Genomic DNA, 24795 nt, shown 5'->3' on the forward strand with positions numbered 1-24795 from the left:
AGCTCTCCCCCCTGTCTTCATTGTTCTCCTATGGAGAGAGCTAAAGAAAAGACCAAAGCAGGACAACAAAGAGTTAATCTACAAATCCCTCACCTGATATCTCTTGGGACCATCACCAGTGACCTGTCTGAGCTCGGATTACAGCTGTCACCCAGCTCCGTGCCTGTAATCCTCTGTTATCTGCTTTCTGCTGCCGGCTAACTCCCTCCTTCCTCCTCCCCCTCCCCTCTCCCTAGAGCAGACAGGGGACGTCTCCTGCAACAAGTCACAATTTTCAGATTTTTCAGAGTGGATGAAAAAGAGGAAGGAGGGGGGGACCTGGGAAAAGGCTTTTTACATGCAGATAATGGCAGATTTGGCTAATAAACCCAATTACAAAGTTTCTTAAAATCGCCTGGACTATTGATTTCTGAAAAAAAAAAAATACGACAGTGACTCTTTAAACATGAAGTCACATTTTATAGGAATGCGCCTAAAATGTTTTTTTCAATGTGATGTTCCATACAGCTGGCATTTTTCAGATATGAAGGGGATCTGCATCTTGCATAGTCCGAATAATCAGGAAGAACATATCCTTGTGATGATATATCTAGCACATTAAATGACAGATGCAGCTCCACCCCCTCATATGCCCTATGCCAGATATGAGACAGGGTATAGGTTTTGCCCAGAGTGTTCCTTTAAAATCAGTTCATCCAGATATATACTAGCGCTGCAGCCTCTTCATTATTGAAGGAGTTATCCAGGATAAGGAAAATCACAGGTACTTTCTTGGAGCAACATCACCACCCCTGTCTCCAGGTTGTGTGTGGTATTATAGTTTACCTTCATTCACTTTAATGAAGACAAGAGTGGTTGTGTTTCTAGAAAAAAGCAGCCATGTGTATCTATCTGGATAACCCCTTTAACCAGTGTTCGTCCATGCATGGCTATAGCACTAATATCAGTGGCCATGGCAAACAGCTGATTGTGGGGATGCCAGGAGATGGACCCCTGCCGATTTAATATTGATGCCTATCTTGAGTATAGCCCGTCGGTTTTAACAGGTTAGATTACCCCTTTGAATGTTAATGGCTGGATATATGATAACAAGCTGATAGAGATTGGACCCCCACCAATCACAAGAATGGAGTGGTAGTGCACATGGTCAGGCTCCACTCCCTTCACTTACTATGTGATCTCCAACAATTGCCAAAATACAGAGCTCAGCTGACTTCAAACATGCCATAGAAAGTGAATGAAGCATAGAGATTGTGGTTGGATTGCCTGCTACAGCAATATAGCTATGATAGAGAGTGGACTCCAGTGCTCGCTGCAGAGTCATCCTACTCTGGAGGACTAAATGCAACTTTATTGGTTCCTCTTTCACTTGCACATTCTCTGATAATGTGACTCTGTGGTCACTATAGTGATTACAGCCATTACAGGGCTGCATCCAACTACTTCAGCCACCGCTTATCACATGCTGCACGCTCAGATTCGGACAAACCTGAACATGCTCGAGGTTTGCTCATCTCCAATAGGAACCTTTATCATTGATTCCATTGTGGTGTTCTTTCTTGATTAATTCGCCCAATTGATCGTTTAACCATTTTGAAGCAACGATTTGGTTTTTATAATGATCAGCATTTAGCCGAATACATCGTTAGAAAATTCGTAAGAAAAATCGTTATTGCGATCGTTTTTAAGATCGCTTAAGCCTATCTTTTACATAGGGGTTATCTTTGAATGACTGTTTACACAAAGCGATCTGGGAATTTTTAGCGAACAACGAGCAACGATTTGAGAACATGTTAAAAGATCAAAATGAATGATTTCTTGCTCGTCGCTTGATCGTTTACACGGAACAATTATCGCTCAAATGCGATCGTTATTGCGAAAATTCGACCGATAATCGTTCCGTGTAAACGCAGCAATACACTGAACAATTAACAGTGATTTTAGGTTCAGCTCAAAAGATGAGATGAACGCCACATACACAATTTTTCGATCGTTTCCTACATTCACACGAAACAATTATCTTTAAAATTTGAACGTTGTGATCATACGTCATGCGGCCACAAGTTGCTGTATAGCCTTCAAGGAATTTTCTTTGACTATGATTTTGCCTCTTTAAGGACAATGCTACTGAACTCCGCACAATCCACCATGGAAAATGTATTCGGAGACCTGTGTTATTCCTTGAATGACATTAGAAAATCTAGTTTATCATTAATAGAAAAATATTCTCATGTTTTGTAGACAAAGCGGAGACTTTGGTAGAATTTATGTCTAATTTTGGGCTTTGTGGCACCCTTGAATCCCTTCCTTAGTTTATGCAGCTGTTTTACAGTGATTTAATGCCCTATTATTTATGTGGTGGTGAAACCACAGAGACTGTCTCTATAATGCTGGATTTCTATTATTTTTTATACATCTGACCATTGAATGTTTTCCTTCATGTGAGGCTCTATGGGGGACGGCCTGAGCAGATTTCCTCTGATGGATGATGTGGATAAGGATATAATGGATTGTGTTTTCCTATTGCTGTCTACAAAGAAGCTTGTAGTTACTAATGATGTGGATATACAACTGTAACCGTTTATTGTGAACCCTTTTAACATTTTGCCCAGTGACTTTAATCACATTTAACATGATAAAGAAGACTATATATATATATATATATATATATATATATATATATATATATATATATATATATATATATATGGCTTGGGTTGTCCAAAACCCTTCTGCAACTTTATTTCTCTATCAGGGAAAATTGTTCTTATGTCCCTAGCAGTAAAGTGAAAAAATGACACTCATTAAAAAAAAAGTTTTTATAGAATTTTCAGTGGAAAAGAGTATAATATTGTTACAGTGCAAAAAGAAAAGAAAACAATATGATTTTGTAATACAAAAGCAGTGACATACATAGAACTGAGCAAGCTGGCCTGTTAGAACCCAGAGGTCCTTAAACAGGAGACCAACATTATGAGGCTGGGTTCACACTACGTCTATTTCAGTCAGTATTGTGGTCCTCATATTGCAACCAAAACCAGGAGTGGATTAAAAACACAGAAAGGCTATGATCACACAATGTTGAAATTGAGTGGATGGCCGCCATATAACGGTAAATAACTGCCATTATTTCAATATAACAGCCGTTGTTTTAAAATAACAGCAAATATTTGCCATTAAATGGCGGCCATCCACTCAATTTCACCATTGTGTGAACAGATCCTTTCTGTGTTTTTAATCCACTCCTGGTTTTGGTTGCAATATGAGGAGCACAATACTGACTGAAATATACGTAGTGTGAACCCAGCCTTAAAGTATATTTAGGTTACAAACCCACTTGCCGGATCTGCAGCGAGTCTCCTTGCTGCGTTTTTGCAGCGAGACTCGCTGCAGATCCTGGCTCTATACTTTCAATAGCAGAGAAACTCGCAGCAGGGATGTACATCCCTGCTGCGATTTTGTCTGCAGCCCGCCCCATTAACCCCCCGGCCGCCGGACATTATACATTACCGGGTCCCCGTTCCTGCTTGCTTCGGGGCTCCCGGTGTCTTCACGGCCCGCCTGGCCAATCAGTGTGCTGCGGCGGGGCAGCGCACTGATTGGCCGGGCGGAACGTGCCGGGAGCCGCCGAAGCAAGCAGGAGCCGGGATCAGGTAATGTATATCCTGCAGCCCCGATCGCCCCCAGCCCCCGGCCGCACGATCGCCCGCAGCCCCCGACCGCACGATCGCCCCCAGCCCCGCAGCCCCTGACCTCACGATCGCCCCCAGCATCGCAGCCCCCGGCCGCACGATCGCCCCCAGCCCCCGGCCGCATGATCGCCCGCAGCCCCCGGCTGCACGATCGCCCGCTGGGGGCGATCGCGCGGCCGGGGGCTGCGATGCTGGGGGCGATCGTGAGGTCGGGGGCTACGTGCGATCGTGAGGTCGGGGGCTGCGGGGCTGGTGGCGATCGTGCGGCCGGGGGCTGGGGGCGATCGTGCGGCCGGGGGCTGCGGGGCTGGGGGCGATCGTGCGGTCGGGGGCTGCGGGGCTGGGGGCGATCGTGCGGACGGGGGCTGCGGGGCTGGTGGCAATCGTGAGGTCGGGGGCTGGGGGCGATCAGGGCTGCAGGATATACATTACCTGATCCCGGCTCCTGCTTGCTTCGGCGGCTCCCGGCACGTTCCGCCTGGCCAATCAGTGCGCTGCCCCGCCGCAGCACACTGATTGGCCAGGCGGGCCGTGAAGACACCGGGAGCCCCGAAGCAAGCAGGAACGGGGACCCGGTAATGTATAATGTCCGGCGGCCGGGGGGTTAATGGGGCGGACTGCAGTTTATCTGCTATTGCAAGTATAGGGCCAGGATCTGCAGCGAGTCTCCCTGCAAAAACGCAGCAAGGAGACTCGCTGCAGATCCGGCAAGTGGGTTTGTAACCTTAGGGTGGTTTTGACACAAGGGAGGGCATTTATGAAGACTGACGTAAAGACCTTAAATTAGTCCCCCCCCCCCCCCCCCCCAAATGACCCAACAGATTCAAAAGAGGTGCATGCCTCTAAGTGAATTTGCCCTGACCTGCGCCTGAGCAGGTGTCGATTTTTGCCATGATTTACGCCATGGTAAATCTGGTGTGGGAGGAGGCCACCCCTCCTCTCCACCTTGCCGCGACCTCGGAAGGTGTACGCCAGGGAGAAAGGGGGAATCTGCGCCTTCTCCCTGGCGTACGCCACGGGTGCAGCGTTTATAAATCTCCCCCCCCAAGGTGTTTTTTTCTGGAAAAAAAACAAAACAAAAATCAAAGTGTTAGCTGGGAGTCAACTTGCAAATATAAAATGTTATACCCACAATGCTTTTTTTTGCATTTTTCTAAACTGGGAAAAATGAAGGTGAAAAAACACATACGTATAATAAAAAAAACATCACAAAAACGGCATAGTTAAGAACAAAAAAGTGCAGATTTTTGCTACTTTTTAAGTCAAAAATACAGTTTGTAAAAAGTTTGTGCGACGGAAGCCTTACGGCTGGGTTCACATCTGTATTAGGGCCTCAGTCACAGAATCAGCTCATATAGCCAGACAGAAAATACAGTCACCAACGCTGCTGGACAGCAACCCCAAACCAAACAGACCCCATGTTAATGGGTTCCATAGCGGTGAATTGTGCAGTGGACCAGTTGGTTCCATTTTCAGGTGCTGAATGGAACATTTTAAGGTGGCCCCGAGACAGAGCATCGGAGGTGGTAACCTAGCCCATGACTGAAGCTAGCCATACATGTAAGTTAGTGGTTTGTATATCTGACCGTGGCCTCTCCTGATCCCATCTGGAAACATTCACACTTGGCCCGAGCATGTAGATATTCTGAAAGGGGAAAACATCCACTTGATAGACTTTTCTAACAGCGACTTATCTATTGGAGAACAAGATCGCGCAGTTGAAAAATAACATACCCAATCCTTCTCTCCAACCAACATCTGCAACCATACGTACAGTAGTTAGATGGTCGACAAATGTGACCTGCTGCCACAATGTGGATATCACTGCCAGTGTCTGCCCACCCTGTTACACCGTCAATACCATGGTGATATAGGGCACGGAGGAGGCTCAGACTGCTGCGTTCTCCTATGTCCCATGTGTAAAGGAGGCATATAATTATGGCGGCATCCATTGCCATGACTACTGGTGTAATCTCAGTAGCAGCCTTTTCCTGCTACCATGATGTCTATGAATGTAAGATGTCAGCACTGAACATAGCTGCTGAATGTCAGGACTATGTATAGCTAGTGAATCTGCACAGGCTTCCACAAAGGTAACTTTTGTCCTTTCCAGTTAAACACCACTTTATTTTTCCTATAGACATATGTGCACAGAGAGCCGTCCATGCTCCATTTGAGGGAAAGCATATATATCTATCAGCAACGGAACATATGGAGCCTTTGACTGTAGGAAACAGAGCGAGCAATTGACAGGAAACATTAACCCCGAGATGTGAGACCTTTCTTCATACATACCTGCAACAATTAGGAATAGTCGGCGATGTTTGACATGCCTATGGCCGGAGGGAACAGAATAGCTCTTTTATTTTTACCCGGCGGTGATTACTTTAATGCCTTCCCGGCTGTACATTGTTGGCTCTGTATTACACATACGCTAGAATAAGACATTCTTGTTCCTGGCTGTTCTCTCTGGCAGCTTATTGTCTCAGACCTATGATTTCCCACCGAGCATTGCTGGAATAAAGTCAACAGGGCCCTGTCAGACTAACCTTTCAAGTTTCTAGTGGAGGTCACTTGGAAGTGGGGACCCCTTGAAGGGCCAGGCAGGGCCGTCTCAGAGCTCAGTCTGGGGTTTGGCCTGCAGCACAGCCAGAGCGTGCAGGTCAGTACGCCACAACCGTTCCTCTACAATTAATCCTTCATCCTCCGATTCTGACAAGTGGAAATCATTGGTTTGGCTTCACAGGCTTTTGTCGCTTTCTGCTGAACAAGTCTCCTGCGGCATTCAAGAAAAGAACATTAACACAAAAGGCAAAGCTGCTTAGGAAGCATCCATCGGGGATCCAGGAAATGGGGCTCTTTGTTTAACTGTTTCGGTAGTTTCTTTCGCCAGCAGACATCGGAAGGCAGAGTTATCACAGGCCGGATACAATACATCTGGATGTGGTCAGCAACCTAATTCACCCAGCTTTATGTATTCGGCAGTGGGTTTAAGCACCTACCTGCCCAATGTATATAGAGGAGGGGGAGTAACCTGGAACTAAGGGCCATATTACACGGGACGATTATCGTGTGAAAAATCATTATATCGTTCGAATTTAAACGATAATCATTCTGTGTAATTGCAGGCGACAATCGAAAAATCGTTCGTATGTCATTGATCGTTGATTTAGATCTAAACCTAAAATTATCGCTAATCGTTCGCTGTAATTCCACGTTCGTTCAAGTTCCACATTTTTCCACTAATCGTTCAGTGTAATAGCACATTGCCCATTGTTTTCCTGAGATCAGAAGGAATAAATAATCACAATAATGATCGTATCTAACGATTATCGTTCTGTGTAATATGGTGAACGATTTCAGGACCTAAAATTATCGTTAATAGTTCGCTGTAATTCCACATTCCTTCGCTCAAGTTCCGCATTTGTTTACCAATCGTTCAGTGTAATTGCACATTGTCCGTTGTTTTGCTGGGATCAGAAGGAATAAGCGATCATAGTAACGATCGTAATGAACGACCGTCGTTCTGTGTAATATGGTGAACCATTTTAGGTTAACGATAAACAATCTCGTTTGCGATCGTTCATCGTCAGTCGTTAATCCTTAAAAATTGCTCCCTGTAATAGGACCCTAAGGCCCATTCCAGTTGACATGACAACCATATGTTGCCCAGCTTTGCCATAAAGTGTTGCCAGGAAAAACCCAAGGAGCATGTTAATGTGCTGATCACTGCTGCTGCCAACAAAAAAAGAGGGAGCTGCGGTGTTAAGGGCTTACTAGCCATCCTTTTAGCCAGTCAACAACAAGAGTGGAATCCCCTGATGATGGTAGGAACACTGCTTGTATAACATTGATATAGGCCGGTAACCCTGCACACTGCATCTGGTTTTTCAGAGCTAGCAAAGGTGGTGGGGGAATGTCCGACAGCAAGTGAACAGTCAGATCTTGAAGTTGATGTATTAGGCCCCGTTCCCACTGAGCAAAACTAGCGGAATTCCGCGGCGGAGTTGTCCACCGTGGAATGCCGTTAGCCCCCCGCTGATAATGGGAGTCTATGGGAGGCGCGCGCTCCTGCCCTGTCCGCACTGAAGAATGAACATGTTCATTCCGCTAGTTTTGCTCAGTAGGAATGAGGGTCAAGTGTATGAACTGAGACCACATTCATATGTCCGTATATTTTGTCCATCATTGTAAATCCACAAACTGCGCTTTTACAGATCTGTGATTTCAAATAGAAGTTAATGGGAGCATTAGTAATTTGTAACTGGAGGTAACATCCACTTGTAATATATGCACATCTTCCATAGACTGTACTGTACTACAAAGATAGAAACATTGGGGGAGATTTATCAAACATGGTGTAAAGTGAAACTGGCTCAGTTGCCCCTAGCAACCAATCAGATTCCACCTTTCATTTTCCAAAGAGTCTGTGAGGAATGAAAAGTGGAATCTGATTGGTTGCTAGGGGCAACTGAGCCTGTTTCACTTTACACCATGTTTGATAAATCTCCCCCATTGCTGTTAATTATTGTTCAATGTTTTTATTAAAGTTTTACAATACAATTATTAGTACCGTATTTTCCGGCATATAAGACGACTGGGAGTATAAGACGACCCCCAACTTTTCCAGTTAAAATATAGAGTTTGTGATACACTCGCCGTATAAGACTACCCCTCTTCCAATGCACACCAAATAAAAATTAATAAAAAAACATCAGACAGCAGCGACATCTGAGAGGTAGAGAAGGAGGAACAGTAATACAGATAGAAATGTGTAGAATTTTAGTCCTCTAAACCACAAAAAGTCCCAACCTTTACGTGTCACAGTTTTAATAGATAAAGAAATAAAATAACATCATATAATATCAGATTGTCTTGTAAAAATATATGTATAAAATGGACATAAATAAATATATGATGGTTTTGGTTATTAAAAAGTCATATACAACATATATAGATCGAAAAAGATAGCCTTAAAATGATGATGGTTAAAAGTCAATGTGTTACCGCTGGGTACTGGCCAGTAGATGTTATTAGCAGTGTTTCAAACCTCAGATTGTTTTGGACTTGTGGTCCTTTTCATGTGACTCACAGCTCCCGGTACCTGGTGCAGTGAGACATTCGATAGTGTCCAGGTTGAGTTACACTTATTTCATTATACGTATAGAGAATGGCGTCTATGACGCCGCTCACCCGTCCCGATTGAGGTGATGGCTGCTGTCGTGGCTCTCTCCCTCCTACAAAGGCTGACAGTTGTAGTCACTTCGATCTGGACTGGAGATGCTCTTGCAGCGCGTCCTCGTGGTGTTCGGCGTTCGCGCGCCGGTATCCGGCCTCGTTCTATGTCACAGCCTCGTTCTGTATCCCGGCCTCGTTCTGCGGCCTCGTTCTCACTTCGGGTATCTCCGTCTAGAGTGAGATACTAGTAGGGATACCAGATTGTTGCCGTGAATTGGTGCCGTAAATCGGTCGGGTGAGGAAAGGTGGTGGGGGGCCCCCCGTGGCGGTATAACTTGCGAGTTGGAATATTGGAAAATAAACAGTTCATATATTGCGCCAAACGCGTTTCAAGGTTATAATAATTAACCCCTTCGTCAGTGGCAGTGGTAAGCAGTAGCAATAGTGGCAATCTTTGTTATGTCCTCCTTGAGGAATATTTATAGTGAGTCACTCGTTGGTATCTCAGTAATCTCTCATTAATCAGATTGATAACAATGTCGGGTAATAGAGAAAGCCCGGACTTGGTGGAAGTTCTCAATGATGTTCAGAGATCTTATAGGTTCTCATATAGTTATGTAGTTGGACACTTATTCTGGACGGATTTTGTTACAAACATACAGTAATAAGTTAAACATCAAATTTCTATGAGCAGACAGGTAGGATGTAGAGTTAGTCTTCATTACACATATAATGTAGGAACATGCAGACGGGACATGAATGAAAAGGATATATCGTAAAAGACGCTCAAGCACAACATACTGTGTGAACAGGGGTAGTTATGCATTATATGTATGTAATGGGAAATGTGAACGAGATAAAAGAATTTCTCATGATAAGTATACAACTATGAAATGGTGAATAACTGGAATGATAGATCATGGGGAGTCATTTTTCAAACCGCTTGCAAGACGTATCATATGAATCAGGGACCACAGATATAAATAAAAATAATAATAATAATAAAAATAAAGAGAGAGTTACTGGGACCAGGGTGGCAGAGTCAGTTCCGGCGCCGTATTAAACGGCCAGGCACGGAGGTGACTGTGGCACCGAGGTAGCCGGGGTGTATAATAATTATATGCAGAAGATTGTGTAAAATATCTAATAAGACTGTATGTATTAAAAACGCTCAAAACAGAGCATACTGTGTGAACAGGGGTAGCTGTGCAGTATACGTATATGCTGAGAAATGTGAAAAAGGTAAAAAATGGTAAGTATACAATTATGAAATGGTGAATAGCCAAAATGATGAATCGTAAGGAGTCATTCATCATTCAAACTGCTCGGAGAACGTATGAATCAGGGACCTCAGGAATAACTATAAAATGACTGGGACCAGGGTGGCAGAGTCGGCTCCGGCGCCGTATAGAACGGCCAGGCACGGAGGCGACTGTGGCACCGAGGTGGCCAGGATATATAACAGTAAATGGGAATAATAGAAATGAAAATAAAAATGAAAATAAAAATGGAAATGAAAATGAAAATAAAAACAAAAATGACTCATAAGAACCCAAAAACCTCCATCTCGGCATTCAGGCCCCTAGGTTCGAGGCTGTCAAGTTCAAAAATTCTCTGGGACTCTATCCTTGACATTTTACTAATAAAATCACCCCCTCTCCAGTCCTTTTGTACACTTTGTAAGGCTAGAAAGGATAGTTGGGAAGGGTCACACTGGTGTACCTCTTTAAAGTGGGATGAAAGGGGGTGAGTCATTTCACCTTTTCTAATATTACGAATATGTTCCGTAATTCTAATTTTAAGTTGTCTTTTGGTCCTTCCCACGTATTGTTTGGGGCAGTTGCACTGAATAATGTAAATGACTCCTTTGGAATTACATGTCAAGCACTCCTTGATGTTCACCTTGTAATTGTTAGATGTGGATATGACGCTTATAGTGTGTCTAGGGGTAGATGTATTTTTACAACCCACACATGTACCACATTTATGAAAGCCCGGTGTTTGGAGCCAAGACCTGGAGGTGATGGTATTCTGACTTCTCTTCATGACGGTAGGGGCCACCTGGATCCCCAAATTCGGAGCTCTGGTGTAAACTATTGGAGGTCTTTGGGGGAGGGAGAGTCCTACTGTTTTGTCTCTTTGGATTAGATGCCAGTTTTTTGTAATAAGCTTTTCCACTTTCTTATAATCTGAATTGAATGGTAAGATGATAGATTCTATTCTTTCTGTAGGGACTATGTGTGTTGAGTTAAAGAATGATTGGCGTTCGAGACCCCGGACTTTAGCTAGTGAGTTTTGTAAAATACTGTCCGGATATTTCTTTTCTTGGAACCGTGTTGTTAATTTCTGGGCCTCGATCTCAAATTGATCAGGTTTTGTACAGTTCCTTTTTAATCTTCTGAACTGACCTGTGGGGACATTTAACTAGCCACCTGGGAAGGTGGCAACTGTTGAAGAGGATATAACTGTTTCTAGCTGTCGGTTTTTGGTACGTTCTACATTCTAGACCTTCCTCTGACGCAAGTATATGGAGATCAAGGAATTCAATTTCAGATGTGCTAATTACCGGTGTTAGCCTTATATTCCAGTCATTCTGATTGAGAGTATTTATAAAGAGCTCAAGATCGTCACGCGTGCCGTCCCATATGACAATGATGTCATATGGGGACAAGGCCCGCGCCCAGCCTGGGGGCAACTGCCGTCTCTTCCCAGGTGGCCATGAAGAGGTTGGCAAAGCTGGGCGCGAATCTGGTCCCCATAGCGGTGCCGACTTGCTGGAAATAGTAGTCCCCCTCGTAGTAAAAGTAATTGTGTGTCAGAATAAAACTGATAAAGTCCAAAATTAATTGTATCTGATCGGATCTCATATCGCTCTTATCTAGATGGTTCCTAACTGCCTCTATTCCTCGTTCATGTTCTATAATTGTATAGAGGGAGCTGACGTCCATTGTTGCCATGATGTGGTTAGTATTCCATGGAAAGGCTTCTAATAGCTCGATAGTTGCTTTTGTATCTCGCAGATAATAGGGGGTCTGTTTCACATAGGGTTGAAGAAGTTTGTCTATATATTGTGAAAGGTTTGAAGTGATAGATCCTATCCCTGAAATTATTGGACGTCCTGGTGGTTGTGTTGGGTGTTTATGAATTTTTGGTAAACAGTAGAATACCGGTAATCTAGCTGGCGTATCTGTGATGAAACTATATTCTTTATGATTGAGAATGCCCTCCTCTAAGGCTTTGTCACATAAAGGTAAGAGTTCAGAGTTCAGATAGATAGGATGATGTGGGGTCAGATCTCAGTTTTGTATATGTTATCTGATCTGCTAATTGTCTAAGGCATTCTTGGTTATAATCTACAGTGTTTTGAATGACTATAGCTCCCCCCTTGTCTGCAGGGCGAATGATGATATTTGCGTTAGTTTGTAATTCCTTAATTGCTTGTCTCTCCTTATAGCTTAAATTATGTTCAAGTCTCTTTGTGGGGGTTCATATGTCGTAGATCTGTGGTTACTGCTCTCTGGAATGCTGTGATATCTGGTCCCATTTCATGTTTAGGATAAAAATGTGATTTGTTCTTGCAATCTGTATGGATGTATGGGTCTGTGTTTTTGGGCGATATAATGTATGGTCTTTCTTCTGCCTGTTTTAAAAAATACTTTTTTAAACATAATTTTCGGACATATTTTTCCAGTCCTATATATACCTCGAATTTGTTACATGGTTTGTTTGGGGCAAATTTTAACCCTTTATTTAAAAGTGTTGTCTGGGCTGTTGTAAGGGAAACTGAGCTTATATTTATGATGGAGTCTGAGTCTGCGGGGGATTGGGATGTAGTGTCTCTATCTTGCCCAATTTTGTTGGTGGTGGTGGTATGTTCTCTATGTCCTCTCCTTCTTGTTCGGCGTCTGCATGTTCTCTTTTTCTCCTTGGTATTTGAACTGGTTGGTTTGGAAGTTGTAGGGATGTTGAATTGTTGTCTGGTTTGTAATGGCGTGGGTAGAAGTGGTCTCCTGTAGTTGTTCCTGTTGTAAGTGTTGTTGTTGTTGTAATGGTGGTGTTGTTTCATGTTCTGTTGGTACGTGTAGTGTGGTTTTGGTCTCCTCACATAGGGGGGATGAATTGATTGCGAAGTTCTCCCTAAAAAAGGCTGTGTGAGTGGAGTATATCTGTTTGTGATGGGTATGGTATATCTATTGTCTATCGTGTGGTTTTTGATGTTCGTATCATTAGGGTTTTGCTGATGGATTTTGTCTTTTTTCTGGCTGTTCCAGAGCATTTTTCTTGTTTTTTTATACATGATTTCTGACTCAATTTTATCTAGTTTCTGACACAGATCTGTTTGGTAGTGTCTCATACATGTCTCGGCCCGGAACTGACTCTGCCACCCTGGTCCCAGTAACTCTCTCTTTATTTTTATTATTATTATTATTATTATTTTTATTTATATCTTTGGTCCCTGATTCATATGATACGTCTTGCAAGCGGTTTGAAAAATGACTCCCCATGATCTATCATTCCAGTTATTCACCATTTCATAGTTGTATACTTATCATGAGAAATTCTTTTATCTCGTTCACATTTCCCATTACATACATATAATGCATAACTACCCCTGTTCACACAGTATGTTGTGCTTGAGCGTCTTTTACGATATATCCTTTTCATTCATGTCCCGTCTGCATGTTCCTACATTATATGTGTAATGAAGACTAACTCTACATCCTACCTGTCTGCTCATAGAAATTTGATTTTTAACTTATTACTGTATGTTTGTAACAAAATCCGTCCAGAATAAGTGTCCAACTACATAACTATATGAGAACCTATAAGATCTCTGAACATCATTGAGAACTTCCACCAAGTCCGGGCTTTCTCTATTACCCGACATTGTTATCAATCTGATTAATGAGAGATTACTGAGATACCAACGAGTGACTCACTATAAATATTCCTCAAGGAGGACATAACAAAGATTGCCACTATTGCTACTGCTTACCACTGCCACTGACGAAGGGGTTAATTATTATAACCTTGAAACGCGTTTGGCACAATATATGAACTGTTTACTTTCCAATATTCCAACTCACAAGTTATACCGCCACGGGGGGCCCCCCACCACCTTTCCTCACCCGACCGATTTACGGCACCAATTCACGGCAACAATCTGGTATCCCTACTAGTATCTCACTCTAGACGGAGATACCCGAAGTGAGAACGAGGCCGCAGAACGAGGCCGGGATACAGAACGAGGCTGTGACATAGAACGAGGCCGGATACCGGCGCGCGAACGCCGAACACCACGAGGACGCGCTGCAAGAGCATCTTCAGTCCAGATCGAAGTGACTACAACTGTCAGCCTTTGTAGGAGGGAGAGAGCCACGACAGCAGCCATCACCTCAATCGGGACGGGTGAGTGGCGTCATAGACGCCATTCTCTATACGTATAATGAAATAAGTGTAACTCAACCTGGCCACTATCGAATGTCTCACTGCACCAGGTACCGGGCGCTGTGAGTCACATGAAAAGGACCACAAGTCCAAAACAATCTGAGGTTTGAAACACTGCTAATAACATCTACTGGCCAGTACCCAGCGGTAACACATTGACTTTTAACCATCATCATTTTAAGGCTATCTTTTTCGATCTATATATGTTGTATATGACTTTTTAATAACCAAAACCATCATATATTTATTTATGTCCATTTTATACATATATTTTTACAAGACAATCTGATATTATATGATGTTATATTATTTCTTTATCTATTAAAACTGTGACACGTAAAGGTTGGGACTTTTTGTGGTTTAGAGGACTAAAATTCTACACATTTTTATATGTTTTTTCTTGCCCATTTCTAGGTAGGGGCTTTTTTAGGTATACCTCAACCCATTTAGATACTAAGACTGTGAGCTGCGCCTGTACATTCCTCCTTCTAGTAATACAGATAGGATACAAGGACGGCCAGAGGTGTGTTTTTCTGGGTACAGCGCCACTCCAGGGCCGTTTCTAGGTAATTTGAACTACAGGGCGAATCTTGCTAAAAGTGCCGCCCCCCCCCCCCCCCCAAGTGATTCCGGGGGGGGGGGGGGGGGAATTGTTACTAGGGAGAAGCAGTGTGTGTATTACGGCTTAGTGCTGTGTTGTTCAACCCTTTTCAACTTGGGGCAAAAAAAAGTAAATCAGTGACTCACAGGTGACGTCTTCTTTGTTCTGAGGCGTCAGTTTCCTTTTCCTCTCCTTCTGGCCCGGACCACCATGATGATTTCTTGCAGCTATAATTTGTCTCTTCTGAACCTGCCAGACAGACATCTTAGGCTCCGCACTTTTACAACTTCCACTCTTTTGTGTCATGTGCAGTATTCAGTAGGTACCTGGGTTGCCTCCTGTATGTAGGATCCACTGTTGTACCCCATATAGCAATAATGCTACCTGCTTTGCCTCCATATAGTAATAATGTCTCCTGCTGTGCGTTCGTATAGTAATAATCCCCCCTGTGCTGCATCCGGCATAGTAATAATCCCCCCTGTGCTGTCCCCATAGTAATAATCTTCCCTGTGCTGTCCCTATAGTAATAATCTTCCCTGTGCTGTCCCCATAGTAATAATCCTCCCTGTACTGTCCCCATAGTAACAATCCCCACTGTGCTGTCCCCATAGTAATAATCCCCACTGTGCTGTCCCCATAGTAACAATCCCCACTGTGCCCCCCTCCATAGTAATAATCCCCCTGTGGTCCCCCTACTATAGTAGTAATCCCCCTGTGCTCTGCCCCTTAGTAATAATGCTCCCGTCTGTCCCATAGTAAAAATCCCCCTATGCTGTCCCCATAGTAATAATCCTCCTTATACTGTCCCCATAGTAACAATCCCCACTGTGCTGTCCCCATAGTAACAATCCCCACTGTGCTGTCCCCATAGTAACAATCCGCCCTTTGCTGTCTCATAGTAATAATCCCCCTGTGTTGTCCCCATAGTAACAATCCGCCCTTTGCTGTGCCATAGTAATAATCCCCCTGTGCTGTCCCCATAGTAACAATCCACCCTTTGTTGTCCCATAGTAATAATCCCCCTGTGCTGTCCCCATAGTAACAATCCCCACTAAACTGTCCCCATAGTAGCAATGCCCCCTGTGCTGTCCCCATAGTAATAATCCCCCCTGTGCCCCCCCTCCATAGTAATAATCCCCCTGTGGTCCCCCTCCTATAGTAGTAATCCCCCTGTGCTCTGCCCCTTAGTAATAATCCCCCCGTCTGTCCCATAGTAAAAATCCCCCTATGCTGTCCACATATTAATAATCCCCTCTGTGCTTCGAACCCCCCCCCCCCCCCCCCACACACACCATGGTAACAATGCCCCCTGTGCTCCCCCCGTGGTAACAATGCCCCCTGTGCTCCCCCCCCCCATGGTAATATTCCCCCTGTGCTCCCCCCATGGTAATAATCCCCCAGTGCTCTGCCCCTTAAAGGGGTAGTGCGGCGCAAAAAAATTATTCACAGAATATACAACTTTGTAATGTATGTTATGTCTGTGAATAGCCCCCTTCCCCGTGTCCCACCACCCCCACCCGTGTACCCGGAAGTGTTGGTGCATTATACATTACCTGATCCGTGTCGAGAGCCGTCCGCCATTTTGTGCCAAACGTCATCTTCTTTAGGGAGAGGATGTGCAAGGGGGCGGCGGCGGCGGCATCCTGACAGGTCCTGAGCGCTCGGCGGAGCGCGGTGCGGGAGGGGGAGCTGCGGTCGGGGCGAGTGAAGAGGCGGGCGGCCGGGGCGAATGAGGAGGCGGGCGGCTGGAGCGGGTGAGGAGGCAGGCAGGCGGGTGATGAGAGTGGAGGCCGCTGCAGGTGGCCTCTAGAAACGGCCATGCGCCACTCTACCGTATTTTTTTTTTTCCATACCCCGGACGCCTGCAGCTTTCTCTGCCCTTCATACGGTTGTTGCATATGGCGGAAATGCTTTTTTTTTTTTTTTTTTTTTTTTAAAGCTCCCTCCACCCTATGCGGTGACTGCAGATTTTACAGTCCGGTCCCAAAGTAATCTTATACGCAGAAAGATACTGTACATAAACGTGAACATATTATCACAAAATATTAAGGTTACAATATTGTGTTGTAACATGCTAATTTATATCTGAGGATATCATTGCTGTTAGTTTTATTCTATATCATTAATAAATGAGTTAAACAGATGGGGGCCCAGTTCAAAGTAAGAATCATTGACCACCACTCTGAGTACGATCATTAAGCCAGTTTTCAATCCATTTAGAAACTAAAGCCCCTATTACACGGGGTGACTGAGAGGAGCAAACGATTTGCTCTTCGTTCCCCATTTGCTGCTGCCGCTATTACACGAGGCAGCAGCAAGCGGGTGAGTGCAGAGGCGGCCATGGGGAGCTGTGGGAGAGCTGCCCGGGTGATCGCTAGATCGTCCGGGCAGCCCATAGCAGATAGCAGCGGTCTGCTGCCACAGCTTCTATTCCAGGGAGCAATCGTTGCTACATTCGTCGTTTGTCTTTTAACATGTTGAAAGACAATTGACAGCAACAATCAGCTGACATCATTCATGTCGGCTGATCGTTGTCTTCTATTACACAAGATGATTATCGGCTGTAACGGACGATAATCATTTCGTATAATAGGGCCTTGAACGTTGTAAAACCATAGACCTTAATTTACCTATCAGACGTCCATGCTATTGACTATTAGCAGAGCAGGTCGGCTGGGGGACGGTAAAACAACTATTTGCATAAGAATTGAAGTCTAAATATCTCTGAAACAGCTCCTAGGATAAAGGAAACAAACTTCCCTTCATCCTTGGCTCCCCGTGCTCTATAGGGAGCAATGAGCTGGTTAAATACCTCTACCCTTTAGTTTTGATGCAGCTTACAGTATGTTTGTTTCTTCACACTTTCCTGTAAGCCGTGTGGCCCCTTGGTCCTGGATTCTTTTCGGGGTTTACATTGCGTTTTGTTTTTATTGTTAAGAAGTTTTCAAAAATAAACAATTTATAAAAAAAAAATCTACCCTGCTGATAGTTTCCCTTTAATACCTATCTATTACACTGGCCTTATGCCAGTTTCTGGACACATGCTTTGGTTAGATTGTGGGGGACTAGAAGTGATGCGTTTACCATCTGTTCAGTGCCCCCTTTTAAACAACAGGGCACATAGTGATAATAGAGTTTCTCCATTATATATGATTATTACTTGACTTGTAGACTCAAGCTAAATAACAAGCTAATAGCTCTCTGTTAAAATACTTTGTTGTGGTCTACTATGTGCATGCCATATGAACTTTTTGTATGCTTTATGCACAGCTTGTATATAATACTGACTAATTTGTTCCATGCATTCCGTGTTTTTTGGGAAGAGACAGAGTGTGGGTTCTGCTGGCCGGCCTCCCGCAACATATCCTTGAATGGGAGCAGATGGCAACGAAGAGCTTGTGACCAATTTCCGTTATCGTTTTGCGTACGTTCCCATTTAATGAAGGAAAATAACATGTTGTCGGCCCGCTTGGCAGGTCTCTCTCCGCAATTCAAGCACTTTGCTTCATAATATCTTCTGTTTTCTAGTTATAACTAAAAATTTCCAAGTGGGTTTTTGGTTTTATCTGCAAAAGGTGAATTTGTGTTTTTTTTTTTTGTCACCGAAGGAGGTGGTGGAGAAAGGAGAATATAGAGGTAAACTGAATACTGGTCCTCACAGTCCTGGTCAGGAGCATGCAGTAGTCCTGCAGGGCAGGGGCGTAGCTAAAGGCTGATGGGCCCTGGTGCAAAATGTTAGCTTGGGGCCCCCCCATCTCACCCGATCAGGCAAAGTCCTATCTAACGTTATATCCAATTACTCTAATGTGCCACCATGTTCTAATGCCCTGTCACTGCCTCCACCTCATGTACTGCACTACTGCCCCCTATAATGAATGGACTGTACTGTGTCATTGTCTAATCATTGTATTCCAATCTTTGACTCTACAGCTGAAAAACTACAACTCTCATCATAAACCGCCAGTTGGAAACGATGGGGGTTGTAGTGCTGCAATCTGAAGAGCCAAATGCTGCAAAACTCCCATAATAAACTGTCAGCAGGGCACGATGAAGTTTGAACTTCTGCAACCTGGAGAAGTCACCTGATATCACTTGCAGTCCTATGTAACACCACAGATAACAGTGATATCCCTCTGAGAACAGATAATGTAGTAGTCACCTGCAGTCCTATGTAACACCACAGATAACACAGTGATATCTCTGAGTACAGATAATGTAGTAGATGTCACCTGCAGTCCTATGTAACACCACAGATAACAGTGATATCTCTGAGTACAGATAATGTAGTAGTCACCTGCAGTCCTATGTAACACCACAGATAACAGTGATATCTCTGAGTACAGATAATGTAGTAGTCACCTGCAGTCCTATGTAACAGCACAGATAACACAGTGATATCTCTGAGTACAGATAATGTAGTGGTCACCTGCAGTCCTATGTAACGCCACAGACAACACAAAGATATCTCTGAGTACAGATAATGTAGATATAGACCGCCTGTGTAGCCCCCCCATAGTATAGACCCCCTGTGTAGCCCCCCCACAGTATAGACCCCCTGTGTAGCCCCCCACAGTATAGACCCCCTGTGTAGCCCCCCACAGTATAGACCCCCTGTGTAGCCCCCCACAGTATAGCCCCCCACAGTATAGACCCCCTGTGTAGCCCCCCACAGTATAGACCCCCTGTGTAGATCCCCCACAGTACAGACCCCCTGTGTAACCCTCTCATAGTATAGACCCCCTGTGCAGCCCCCCCAGTATAGATCCCTTGTGCAGCCCCCCCCCCCGTATAGACCCCTTGTGCAGCCCCCCCCCAGTATAGACCCCTTGTGCAGCCCCCCCCCAGTATAGACCCCTTGTGCAGCCCCCCCAGTATAGACCCCTTGTGCAGCCCCCCCCCCCCCCCCCCCCCCCCCAGTATAGACCCCTTGTGCAGCCCCCCACATCGCAACATTTATGTAAAAAATGAAAAAATAAATAAATAAACTCACCTCACCTGGATCCTTGATCACCCTGCCAGCTTCTCTTCAGTTCAGTGAGCTTCCGGGTTGCCGGCCCTGGCCGGAAGCTCACTGATGCAGGATCGCGGCACCCGGATTTCTCCTCTATACTGCACGGCGGCTGACATGTGACGTGATGACGTCACATGTCAGCTGCCGAGGAGGAGGAGAAGTCCCGGCGCCGCGGTCCTGCATCAGTGAGCTTCCGGCCAGGGCCGGCAACCCGGAAGCTCACTGAACTTAAAGAGGTCCGGCGGCCGCGGCCATTTAACTGCACGGGGGAACCAAGCCGGGGGGCATATGCCCCCCGGCCCAGCCCGCCCCTGCCGCGGCCCCCCCGGATTGGGGGAGCACAGGAGGAAGTGGCAAGGGGGGCCGTGCAGCCCGGTCGCCATGGCAACCCCTGCAGCTACGCCCCTGCTGCAGGGTGATGGTCTTGAAGAAATATTGAAGAGAACACAAAGAAACCCACTTGGTGATCAGCTGGTCACTGCAGGTTTGGCTTCTTTAAAGGAGTATTCCCATCCTAAGTAATATAGTTACACTTTTAGGTTAATATAAATACCTCTTTTTTCCCTCCTATTGTTGACAGCTCATTGTCTAGCTTACCAACCACCACTCTGCTTTAAAAGCAATGGTCTGCCTGGTGACCTGTGGTGGTCAGCTGTTATCAGAGAAATCTGACTTTAGAATAACAAGCATGGATATGCCAGGTTTTCTAGAGCTGCTCCCTAGTGTGGCTTATAGATTAGGACCCTCTTCCCCATGTTGTCTATGTGACCTAGTAAGGCATGTGCTCAGGGTTTATTGTGTGAGACCACTTATTTAATGTTCTCCGATTTCTTCCATTTTGGTTGCAGTAGCGTAGCTCCCACCCCACAGTTTCTATGCAGCAGATGACCCCATGAGACCGACCTTAGCGTGCGTTCACTTTGAGCAGTCCATGTGGAGAAGTTCCCTCCGCCATAGACTCCATTCTATGTTCAGGCGAATTCCGCCGTCCGCCCAAAGAATTTACATGTCTATGACATCACATGACTATGGGACGGGCGGAGATGCGAGCAGGAGCACGCAGGAACTTCTCCACATGGATTGCTCAATGTGAATGCACCCTTACCCTTAAAATCAATTGTTAGAGTTGAGATTTACTGTCATTTTCAGACCCACTCTATTGTTTTCCGTGAGCTAAGATGACACTGACTCCTCTCTCCTGCATGGATCTCAATATTTGCATGATGATCTTCTGTAAAAGAAGCAGCTCTTGGGAAACACATTTCTAGCTCATTTCAGGTAACGTCTTGTACCTCTCAGATGGGAGCTGCCCAGTGTGTGTTATCAGTGACTTGTTCTGTTCCAATCCTGTTAGGTTGATGTACAGCTGCAGAACATCACAGACATGAAAGCACATCCTGTCTCTCCCTTTCTCCATTATTGATCAGTTATGTAACTTGTGCTTGCTCTGGAAACTTTGTGTTTTTTACTGTTAAAATCATTAGGATATGGATTCTTCAAACTGGAAGAAAATTCTCCCTAATGTCACCTATACATTTCTGCCCTTTCCCCAGCCTTTGGCTTTCCAGCTGTTGCTTAAAGTTTCACTGTCGTGAAATTGTTTTTTGCAGAAATCAATAGTCCAGGCAATTAAGAAACTTTGTAATTAGGTTTATTAGCCGAAAAATGCATTTTTATCACGAAAAAGCAGTTTGAAGCTCTCCCCCCTGTCTTCATTGTTCTCCTATGGAGAGAGCTAAATAAAAGACCAAAACAGGACAACAAAGAGTTAATCTACAAATACATCACCCTTCATCTCCTCTGACAGTCAGCACTGACCTCTCTGAGCTCTAATTACAGCTCTGTGCCTGTAATCCTCTGTTATCTGCTTTCTGCTGTCGGCTAACTCACTCCTCCCCTCTCTATAGACCAGACCTGGGTACGTCTGATGCACCAAGTCACAATTTCCTGATTTTTTGCAGTGGATGGAAAAGAGGAGGGAGGGGGGGGGGGACCTGGGAAAAGGTTTTTTAAATACAGATAATGGCATATTTAGCTAATAAACCCAATTACAAAGTTTCTTAAAATCACCTGGACTATTGATTTCTGCAAAAAAATTAAAATAAAAAAAAAATACGACAGTGACTCTTTAACCCTTAGACGACCCTGGACGTAGGGTTACGTCATGGAAGTCTGTCCCCAGACGACCCATGACGTAACCTTACGTCCTGGGTGTTTTTCCCGCTATGAAGCGCGCTCCGGAGCGGAGCGCGCTTCATAGCAGGTGGGGGCCGGCTGCAATCAGCAGCCGGGACCTCACCGGTAATGACACGCTGCAGCGATCGCGCTGCCGCGTGTCATTAACCCCTTAAACGCCGCGATCGCGTCGCGACCGCGGCGTTTAAGTGTAAGTGACAGGGGGAGTCCCCTGTCACTTACCGATCGGGACCCCCGCAGTGTGACTGCGGGGGTCCCGATCGTTAAAAAGGACTGCCGGAGGTCTCTCACCTGCCTCCGTGCGGTCCGATCGGCGATCTGCTACACTGAGCCTGCACAGGCAGGCTCAATGAGCAGAGCGCCGATAACACTGATCAATGCTATGCCTATGGCATAGCATTCATCAGTGTAGCAATCAAAGTAATGTATGTACAAGTCCCCCAAAGGGACTTCAAAAGTGTAAAAAAAAAAAAGTTCAAAACACTATTACACTACCCCAAAGCCCCTCCCCCAATAAAAGTCTAAATCACCCCCCTTTCCCATTATATAAATAAAACATATAAAAATGAATAAATAGATAAACATATAATATACCGTAGCGTGCGTAATTGTCCGATCTATTAAAATATAACAAGCGTCATTGCGACCGGTAAACGGCGTACACGAAAAGAGGGGAAAAAGTGCGCAGATTACCGATTTTATGTTACATTATATATTAAAAAAATCAATAAAAAGTGATCAAAACGTCCGATCTTCACAAATATGGTATTAATAAAAACTAGAGATCATGGCGGAAAAAATGACACCCCATACAGCCCCGTAGGTAAAAAAATAAAACCGTTATAAGCGTCACAATAGGCCCATTTTATTAATATTTAATTGCCAAAAAAAAGGATTTCATAAAAAAATACATATATAACATTAGAGAATCTGTGTAACCTGCATATGGTTGTGTTCGGGCTGACCTATAGAATAATAGTGTCATGTCGCTGTTACCATATAGTGCATTACGTAGACACAGGAACCCCCCAAACGTTACCATATTGCATTCTTATTTACGATTTCACCTATTTATATCTTCATAAATAATATATTTGGGATTCCATCATACATGTTATGGGAAAATGAATGACGCCATTACACAGTACAACTATTCCTGAAAAAAACAAGCACTTACATGGCTTGTAGATAGAAAACTGAGAGTGCTAGAGCTCTTAGAAGGGGAGGAGGGAAAAACGAAAGCACTAAGATCAAAATTTGCGCGGTCCACTGGGTCATTTTGGGCCTGGTCCTCAAAGGGTTAACTACAAATACCAGCATTCTGTGACAGCCAACAGTATTCCTGTTTCTAAGTACAATGATCAGAACTGGTTTAAATTCGCATAATATTATCAGCCACAATAATAATCCTGACCACTTAGTGTATAATGATCTGAAGCTCCCAGATGGAAACTTTACACATACCATCACCCTGGGCGACTACATCATGAAAACTGGCAAGTCAAACAATGGTGTCTTATTTAGCCATAATGTAATCAGTACATGATTACCAGAATCATGGTGTGAAATCTGGAGCCAAGAGGAGACGCCAGGTAACCAGTCCAAGCATGTGGCCTGGTCTTTTGTGCATGTCCAAGAGCGGATGGTGACGTATAAGGATATTGCAATAGCATGCAAAGATAGCAATGGCTACTCACTAATACACTCCACCCCGTGACGCGATAGTGAGTCTAATTCTTTTGTCAAAAGTGCACTAGTGCAAGCTCCTTAGGAGACTCAGCCTGTAACCCTTAAAGGGGTTATCCAGTGCTACAAAAAACATGGCCACTTTCTTCTAGAGACAGCATCATATTTGTCTCCTGTTTGGGTGCAGGTTTTGCAACTTAGTTCCATTGAAGTGAATGGAGCTTAATTGCAAACCGCACCTGACCTGGAGACAAGAGAGTTGCTGTCTCTGGAAAAAAAGTGGCCATGTTTTTGAAGTGCTGGATAAACCCCTTTAAGGAGCCATTCTAACGCATGCTCCAAAGACCTTGTGTTGTCAATTTAGATATGGCACGGTTCTTGAAGCATGAAATCAATAAAGGCATTGTACACACGGTAAGAGTAATGAATTGAATCTATATATAACAATACCCTACACCATATATCTTCACCCCACAGAAACGCTCAACACAATGCCCTATAAAATGATAATAAATGACATGCAGCAGCAATACTGGTACGGCGCGATCCCCAATATGGTAGAAAGGTAGTAGAAATATCACATACACATATTTCCATAATGCCGGGTAAGTACACAGCATTCCCTGGTATTAGATTCACCTATCGCGTCAGTGGTACTTCCTATCATTCGTGGTGAAGTGTATTGCTAAATAGCTGTTGTTGTGTTTGCAAGTCATTGTCATATCATTATATGCCACCCACCACTCTCCATATGCTCCACAATCAGCTGGTATGGCATGTAATGCAAGGACTAAAGGGGTTCTCCCATCCACAAAACTAATGGTCCCACATAATGTAGGGTCATGCTGGGTCCTCCAGAGCAGAAACTACTCGGTTCTGATAAATTGAGGGAGGTGTGGGGTCTAGAGCAAGGAGACCACATTATATGATATGTTGAGGATATATTGACAGGGGTTGTTCTATTCGAACAGCCATTTCCTCGA

General features: G+C 44.5%; 1 protein-coding gene across 4 annotated transcripts in view; it reads left to right on the top strand.

The window, feature by feature from the left end:
- The window catches only part of KIAA0586 (KIAA0586 ortholog), a 127428-nt gene that overhangs the window by 71736 nt on the left and 30897 nt on the right, over window positions 1-24795 (top strand). The gene's annotated exons all lie outside the window — the stretch shown is intronic.

This window comes from Dendropsophus ebraccatus, chromosome 13, assembly GCF_027789765.1.
Source record: "Dendropsophus ebraccatus isolate aDenEbr1 chromosome 13, aDenEbr1.pat, whole genome shotgun sequence".
In the NCBI taxonomy this organism is placed as follows: domain Eukaryota; kingdom Metazoa; phylum Chordata; class Amphibia; order Anura; family Hylidae; genus Dendropsophus; species Dendropsophus ebraccatus.